We start from the raw sequence: 8,053 nt of genomic DNA, 5'->3' as shown, positions 1-8,053 counted from the left end.
GAGTGATGATGACTCCTTAAGTGGGTAAATGGAGGCACTGAGTCAGTGGAAGGGATTCTCTTCTGTCTTTCAAGAAAAAGCCAAAACGAAACTTGAATTTTTGCCACTCCCATTCTTTGTGTATAACCTTTCCCCCACTTCCCCATGGTGGTGAAGAAAACCACACAGCCAGGTAGGCTGGTGCCAAGGCAAATCCAGGTTTTTGATTTCATCCGGACCATCAATCCTTCCAAATGTTGTTAACTCCTTCTCTTATTCTCCATGGCTGGTATTGCTGTCCATTACCACTCTCAAGTCCCTCCTTGTCTTCTATTTCCCAGAGAAACTGGGAAACACTGAAATTTCTGCCTACAAACATACTTGAATCCATTCTTACCTCTGTTCCAGAAGCAGTGAAAGAGGTGTCCCTCTTCTTGCCAAGTCAAATTCCTTCTGGATCTCAACTCTTTTATGTTTCTTTAGTTCTGAAGACTGGGTCCACCTCTTGGTGGGCATCAAACCAAAAGACACAACCAAGCCAAAGAGCAGGAGAAGGAAGGGTTTATTACTTGCAGCAAGTAAGGAGAACACTGGGGATCTTTCTCAATGCAGTGTCTCCCCAAACAGCAAAATTGGGGGATGTTTTATATTAAGGAAACATGCATATTCATGAAGGGGTTTGGGTGGGGTATGCATATTCATGAAGGGGCTTGAGAGCAGAAGAGAATTCGAAGAATTGGGGCATATGTTTCCAGAGTCAAAGCTTTAGTTGATTGAAGTCATGAGGGTCAGAAAAGGTCAACATCAATCCTTAGGTTCTGACCAGTCTAGGGTCACAGCAGGTACCATCTTCCACCTGGGTGGGGTCCTTAGTTCCTGCAGAACTCAAAGATTTGCATCAGATTGTTATGTATATCCCTTGAGGAGGAACTGGGACTCTCTTTTATCAATAATCTATTGTTTCTTGACTGCTTTTCCCTTGTTCTTGCATTTTCTCACTTCCCTTAAGATCATTAATTCCTGAGACCTGTTCAAGGGCCAGCATTGTGGCCAGCCTTAGATTACAAAATGGCTTAGGCCAAAAATGACTTCTCTTATGTCAAAAAAGCCATGCCTAGTTTTCTTTATCCAGAGACCTCCCACCCCATCTGCTTACGTTAGAACATTTATTTCACCACATTTTACAGATCGCTATTAGATATGCGAGGTAGTCTTCTAAGAACTAGGGATATAACAGTGAACAAAACAGGCAAAATCTTTGCCTTTAAGGAGCTTACGTTCTATTAGAAGTAGAAGACAATAACCAAATAAGGAAATAAGTAAAATACATAGTATCGGATGGCAGTAAGAGCTATGGAGGCAAATAAAGCAGGGAGGAGGATAAAGGTAATATAAGGTGTCATCAGAGATGGCCTCAGTGAGGTGACATTCAATGACCATTGAATGAAGGAGGTGAGGGAGTGAGCCATCTGGATATCTGGGGAAAGAATGTTCTAGGTGATGGGAACAGTAAGTGCAAATACCCTGAGATAGGTGTGCACTTGCCACTTTTGAAGAAGAGCAAGAAGACCAGTGTGGCTGGAGAGAAGAGGGAGAGACAGAGTGGAAGATGAAGTCAAAGAGATGAGGGAGGGGCCTCACCTTGTAGGTCCCTAAGGCCATTAAGATGACTTTAACCTTTACTCTGAGATAGGAGCCACTGGGAGATTCTGAGCAGAGGAGGGACATGGATCTGATTTTTGTTTTAACAGAGTCCCTTTAGCTACTGTATGGAGGACAGATCTGAATAGAGTCAGAGTTGAAGAAGGAGACCATTTAGGAGGTCACTGCAATCATCTGGTGAGACATGATGGTGGCTCCGGTTAGTGTGGTAGCAGGAGAGGTGGCGAGAAGCAGTTGCATTTTGGGTGTATTTTGGATATAGAGTTGACAGGGTTTCCTGATGGGTTAGGTGGTGAGAGAAAAAGGGAGGAATTTTTGGCCTGAACATTAACTGAAAATATATAGGCTGTGGAAGAAGCAGATTTTGGGATGGGGGGAGGTCAGGAGGCTGATTTAATCCATATTAAGTTTGATTTATGAGGGGGAGGTAATTGGGTTTCTTCATTGATTTCTGCTTGGAGGAGGTACTGGGGTTTGAACCCCTGACTTTTTGGGTGCTGAGCATGAGCTCTACCACTTGAGCTATACCTTTCCCCCAAACCCATATTAAGTGTGAGATGTCTATTAGGCATGTCAGGATGCCAAGAAAGAGGCTGTATGTACGCATTTGGCAAGGTCTGGTTTGGAGATATAAAGCTGAGGGTCATCAGCACATGGATGTTATTTAAAGCCATGAGATTAGAAGAGATCACCAAGGGAGCAAATATAAATAGAAAAGAAAGATGTGCAAGGACTGAATCCTGGAGCTCTCCAACATTAAATGGTTTTAGAAATGAGTAGGAACCAGCAAAGGAAATGAAAGGAATGGCTAGTGAAGTAGGGGAAAAAAATCCAGGGGATGGTGATATGCTGCAACCCAAGAAAAGGAAACTTACCAAGGAGGAAAGATCAATTGTGTCAAGTGCTGCATATGGGTTAATGAATGAAGGGATCTGAGAATTGATTTAAGAGGTTGTTGATGACCTTGACAAGAATGGTTTTGGTAGTGACAGGGTGAAAATTGGATTGTGGATGCGTTCAAGAAACAATGGGGGGAGAGAGATGGAGTGTATAGACAACTATTTGGATGAGTTTTGTGCTAAAGGAAGGAGAGAGATTGGGTAGGAGCTAAAAGGAGAAGAGAGGTCAAGATGTTATCAAACCAAACTTGGGTCCACCTGCCTGCAAGCAGTAAAGCCAATCTACTGACTTGAAGGAAAGTGCAGTGTTTATTGCAGGCACCAAACAAGGAGCACAGGCTTCTAATGCTCAAGAAATCTGAACTGCCCGATGGCTTTCAGGGAAAGTTTTTTAGAGACAGGGTGAGGGAGAGGGTTGAGTGGCGCATGATCAACTGGTGGACAGTCTTCTGATTGGTTGGTAGTGAGGCAATCCGGAGTCAGTATCATCAACCTTCTGGTTCCAACCGCTCTGAGGTCTACGTGCTTGTGGTCAGCATGCAGTTAACTTCTTCCATCTGGTGGGGGTTTCTGTATCTGCAAAATGAATCAAAAGATATGGCTTAAAATATTATATAGCCCTTGAAGTGAAACTAAAGGTCCTTGACTTTGTTTAATGACTAAACTATTGTTATTTTGTCTTGCTTGACAGTTTTCCTTTGTTGCTGCATTTTCTCACTTCTCTGGTTAAATTTATTCTTTGGAACTTGGGGAAGGCCTAGGAGGCTAAAGTTCAACAAACAAGAGGCAGGTGGAGGATGTGGTGGTGGTGGGGTGGGCGGTCTGTCCTGAAAATGCCCCACAGGGTCCTGCTCAGTTACAAAGCAAATTTTTTTAAATGGGAAAATAACTATACATTTATATGTTGATGAGAAAGAGCCAGTGAAGAGTCAGAACTGATGACGCAGAGAGAGCGAGGAGAAGAGCGGAGCAGTGTCCTTGGTGAGGTGAGGGTGATGGTACCCAGTACAGAGTGAGGGAGGAAGTATCTCCTTGAGTTTTGAGTGCTCTTGCTGGGTCTGGGTTGGGGAAAGAGACAGGGACTAGGGAGGGCCGGAGGTGATGGAAGGTGAGATGGAATAGGGTGGCCTATGGATGTCCTACAGGCCTATTCCTGCCCCACACAGCCAGCTAATGTGGACGTTTTTGAATGGACTGAGTTGGCGTGTATTGTGCGTATGGGTGTGAGTGGCCTGTTAGGGGCAGAGGCGTACCACAGCCTTGTGGATGGCGGCAATGGTGGGGGGCACCTGTGTTCCTCTGAAGGAAGTGGACTTTCCTCTGTCAGTTGTGCTGAGACAGGAAGTAAAGAATGGGGGTGGTGGGCCTTAGACGAGCAGTAAGGAGTCCCCTCTCCGGGCCTCATGACACTGTGTTCTGGTCTCTGAGGTGCTGGTGTGCTCAGAGCACTCCTGGAGCTGACCCTCGCCTCAGGGAGCGAGGCCGAGAGGTGCTCCCGTGAGGGCCCTCCTGTTCTTGCTCTGCCTCCGCCTCATGAGTTCAGCTGTGGCGGAAAAGCTTTGCTTTATAAGAGCAGGGATTCAAACAACTGGTTCCTGCCCATGGTCTAGTCCAGCTCTGTCCGAATAGAACTTCCTGTGAGGAAGGAAAGCCACCAGTCACATGTACTGTTGAACACTTGAGATGTGGATGGTGTGACTGAGGAACTAAAAATTTAATTTACTTAAATGAAATTTATTTAAGTCTAAATACCCACAAATGGCCAGGGGCTACCATACTGGACCCCTCGGGTCAAGATGGCAGAAAGCCAGAAAGCTGTAAAGCCTAAAGCCTGAGCCAGAGCTGTGATGATGGCTGTCATCATCAGAGGACATGGAGGCTCCAAGAGGCTGTCACCCTGTGTGAGGGGTGGAGCTGCCCTGCGGCAGGAGGGGGCAGTGTCCTGAATGGGCCAGGGCCCACGCTGCCCGACAGCAGGCCCCTCCTGCAGCTGACTGGGATCCCAGGATGGTGGGACCCAACATGAGGCCCACAGTTAAACTGACTGCCCGCTGTCCCCTCACTGATGGCATTATGCTGGTCCTCAAGGTCTGCCTTGGTCCTTAGAAGTCGAGAGAGTCCAGCTAATCCATTATTAGCACGTATCTCCTGTTGCTTCTCCTCACCTGAGCCAAATCCTGTGGCCCCCCACCCCCACCCCAATCCAAGCCCTCTTGTGCCTGGACTCTGCTCTGGGCAAGCTCTGCTTCGTCCCCAGCCTCTTCTCCAAAAATTCCCCCGAGCTCCTGCTTTAAATGAAACTCACTTACCCCGAGGACACCAGTGCCCCTGACGCCCCCTTAAGTGGTGTCTGCTTTTATTCTCACCCTCACTCACCTCTGGGCCAGGAGGTGGGGTTTAGGCTTCCTAGGGCGGCAGCGACAAATTACCATGACTGGGTGACTTAAAGCAACAGATATTTATTTTCTCAGCACTTCTTGAGGCCATGGTCCATCTGAAGCCTCTAGGGGAGGGTCCTTCCTTGCTTCTTTCAGCTTCTGGTGGCCCCAGGTGATCCTTGGGTGGAGGCAATGCCACTCCAGTCTTTCCTCGATCTTCACATGGCCTTCTTCTCTTTGCGGGGAGATGGGGATTAGGTTTGTTTGTTTGTTTGTTTGTTTGTTTGTTTGTTTATTTATTTATTTATTTATTTATTTATTTATTTAATGGAGGTACTGGGAATTGAACCCAGGACTTCCTATATGCTGAGCATGCGCTCTACCACTGAGCTACACCCGCCGCCCTCAACCCCTCACCAGCCCTCGACCATGGCCTTTTCTCTGTGTCTCCTGTTTCTCTAAGTTCAAATTTCCCTCCTCTTGTAAGGATGCCAGTCTTTGGATTAGGCCCACCCTAATCCTATGACTTCATTTTAACTTGATTCTATCTGCAAAGATAGAATTTGGAAATAAGGTCACATTCATAGGTAATGGGGACTAGGGCTTGAATGTGTCTTTTTGGGGGGCCACAGTTCAACCCACAACAGGTGGGGTAAATGTCCTTCCTCCCTCCTTCCAGCACCGCTGCCGAATCTCCTGGCATCTGGTTTCCCTACCACCCCCTTCCTCTCTGCTGTCACATAGTGGCTCGAGGTCACTAGTCTCACTCCTGGCTCACTGTCTTCCTTTCTGCCCCTTTTCTTTCATCCTCCTCCATGATTTCAACAGCCACGTGGATGTTCCTCCCAACCTGCTGTCCTGCAAGCCTTCAGCCCCCTTTACCTCCTCTTTCTCCCTCTGTGTAATCTGCCCATCCTCTGGTATCTTCACATCCTTACATAGTTAGGACTAAAACACATCATTTTAATCACTCCTTTGCTAACTTCCTCCATTCCTTTCCCCCTTTCCCTCTGCTGCTCTTGCCTGGAAAAATCTGGATCCTCTCCAAGGCCACCTCCCTATGCCTGCATCCATGCAGGTGAATGATCCTGGAGAAGATCGCCCAGTCAAGTCCACTTTATGTTCTTGACCACAGACCTCAGATGGGTCACCACTCAGCACTGCCCAGCATTTCTATTATATTTCCCTGGTATGTTTATTTTCCCACCATATTAGTTTTCTACTGCCGTGTTACACATTGTCAGAAATCTAATGACTTAAAACACCCACTTATTATCTCACAATCTGTAGGTCAGAAGTTCTGGTGGACTCAGCTGGTTCTCTGGTCAGGGTTTTACAAGGCCAAAATCAAGGTGTTGGCCAGGCTGGCTGTTCTCTGGAGGCTCAGGGCAAGAATCCATTTCAAAGTTCATTTAGGTTGTTGGCAGAATCCCATTCCTTATGGCTGTAGGTGTGAGGTACCTGTTTCCTTGCTGGCTGCTAGCTGGGCTCTGTTCTCTGCTCTCTGCTCCTAGAGGCTGCCCACCTTCCTTCTCACGTGGCCAGCAGTGGCGCACTGAATCAGGCTTGTGCTTCAAATCTCCCTGCCTTCCTCTCCTGCCACTAGCCGGAGAAAGTTCTCTGCTTTTAAGGGCTCGTGTGATTACCTCAGGCATACCTGGACAGTTCCTCTCAAGACCCACTGTGCCATATAACATAACATAATCACGGGGGGACATCTCATCTCAGTCACAGATTTCACAGATTTCAGGGATTAGGTGGTATATAACATTGGGAGGCTATTTTTAGAATTCTGCTTCTTTGTTTTCTTCTCCTTCTTGTTCATCAATCTTTCCCTGTCTCCAGAAATAATCACCATCAATATACATGCTCTAGTATCTCCCATCTTAAAAATAAACAACTCTCCCACACCAGTCACAGCAAAACTTCCTGAAAAAGAAGTCTATACTCTCCCATTCACTCTCACTCTCCCACTCCAAAGGGGCTTCTGTTAGCACTGCTACACTGAACTGCTCTTGTTAAAGTTGCTGTTGTGGCATCACAAACACTCCAATGTTTAGTGGCTTTAAACAGTCTATTAATGTGTCTCATGCTGCTGCAGTTGATGGTCTCAGCTGGGAACTTCTCGCTTGGGATTTCTTTCTCATGAGGTTGCAGTTAGCAACAGCTGGGCCTGGAGTCACCCGAAGGCTCAGCTGAGCTGGATGTCCAACATGGCCCACTGACACAGCTGGCAGTGGATGGTGGCTGTTGGCTGGGAGCTTAGCTGAAGCTGGTGACTGGAGTGCCTACTTGTGGCCACTATGTGACTTGGGTTCTCAGAATGATAGCTGGGTTCCAAGAGGGTGTGTCCCAGGAGTGAGCACTCCTGGAGAAGCAGGTGGAAGCTGCAAGTCTTCTTATGATCTTGCTTTGGAAGTCATGCAGCATGACTTCTACCATACGCTACCAGTCATAAGCAAGACACAGGACCATGCCAGGCTCAAGGGGATGGGATTACAAGGGGCATATTTTACTTAGAGGACCATATTTGCAGACTAGCTACCATAGTCACCAACTTGGTGCTGGTCTTAATTGGCTTCTTAATATCTGTTGACCTAGTTGATTGTTTTATTTCAAAACTTTTCCTTCTCTGGCTCCACAGACCCCTGGCTTTCCTCTTTCCTCACTGGCTGCTCTTTAATCTCCCTTGCTTTTCTGTAAACTCTAAATATTGGACCACCTCTGGTTCTAGGCCTAGGCTCAATTATTTCTCTATAATTATCTTCCTCCATGATCTTACTTGTCCCATGGTCAGTGCCTACCACTCAAATGCTGATGTCTCCAAATTTTATCTCTAACCCTGACCTCTCACCTGTGCTTAGGACTGTGATACCCAGCTGCCTTCTAGATATTCCATTTAGGTGTCTAATGGGCATCTCAGATTTAACATATGCACTTCTTCACCCCAGTGCTCCCCCATCCTTTTCTATCTCAACAGATGGCATCATCATCCATTCATTGTTCAAGCAAAAAAACCCCCAAAACCCAAGGGTCATCCAGGACTTCTTCTCCCTTCTTTTCAACACTCCACCCCCATCCAAACCACTAGTAAGCAAGTCCTCTCTGTTTTGGGTGCCTGGCATTAATATATTT

The sequence above is a fragment of the Camelus ferus genome, chromosome 33, assembly GCF_009834535.1.
Source record: "Camelus ferus isolate YT-003-E chromosome 33, BCGSAC_Cfer_1.0, whole genome shotgun sequence".
Lineage (NCBI taxonomy): Eukaryota > Metazoa > Chordata > Mammalia > Artiodactyla > Camelidae > Camelus > Camelus ferus.
This window is presented reverse-complemented; position numbering follows the sequence as displayed.